Raw genomic sequence first — 1,054 nt, 5'->3', positions numbered from 1 at the left:
GTTATGTGTGTGAGTTGTCATTTAGCTGCTGTAGCTGCATTTCTCTGCTTGATCAAGGATGTTGTCATTTCTGAGTTCCTCTGAGATGTTGCATATGGGTCTGCGTTAGCGTACATTGACGCAAGCTTTCATATCACGTTTTCAGTGTTTGTGTGGTAAGTTGTATGCGAGCATTTCAAGCTTGTTTTTGTGTGTATGTAAGCTTTATAAAGTTGGCCACTGGTTAATTTCTTGAGACCAAAAAATAATGTTATCTGAGTTGATTAGGTGTACGTCTGATTGTTAGTTTGTTACAGTTATATATTTGTGAAAAATGTCGATCACAACACTCCAGGTATAGACTTCCATCTCCAGTGAATGATTGTATGTCCTTTGCTTGGTTTTTAGCAGTTTTTTTCAGTGCAATTTATTTGTCCTTTTTTGTTTTCATAAAAGAAAGGACAGAAATTCTTTTCACTGTTCATTCAAACCGTCTTAATCCAGTTCAAGGTTATGGGGGTGTGAGTTTTCTTATCCGGCAGCCCTGTATGGCAGTAAGAGCCAGGACTCCTAAGACATCCTTCTGAATTTGCAGCTTGAAGCACGGCTCCTCCAGACTCGGATTCCCTTTAACTGGTAAGAAGGGGTCATAAAAAACTGATGAGTTTTAAAACATTTTTTTTTTTGTAACACATTTTTCACTTTCAGTTGCATTATATAAAATTAGAAGGTTGTTCGTTATCTCTCGAGTTTTTAGTGATATTGGATCAGCATGGCCTCTGTTCATTTGCCCTAGAAACTTGTGGTCTTACTTGAACATCATTTAGATCAGGGCTAGGCAACGTCGGTCCTGGAGTGCCACAGTATGTGCAGGTTTTTGTTCCAACCCAGTTCCTTAACGAGAACTCAATTATTGCTGATGAAGCACATATTGCTTAAGTGACATTTTAATGCTTCATTTTAATGGTCTCGCTTGTTAAGGTTCTCCAACCTTAATTGCTTATTTCAATCTTAAACTGCTGCATTCAGTGTTTTAATTGCTCCTTATTAGCAATAAGATGTAAAAGACAAAGTA

The sequence above is a fragment of the Erpetoichthys calabaricus genome, chromosome 12, assembly GCF_900747795.2.
Source record: "Erpetoichthys calabaricus chromosome 12, fErpCal1.3, whole genome shotgun sequence".
Classification (NCBI taxonomy): Eukaryota; Metazoa; Chordata; class Cladistia; order Polypteriformes; family Polypteridae; genus Erpetoichthys; species Erpetoichthys calabaricus.
This window is presented reverse-complemented; position numbering follows the sequence as displayed.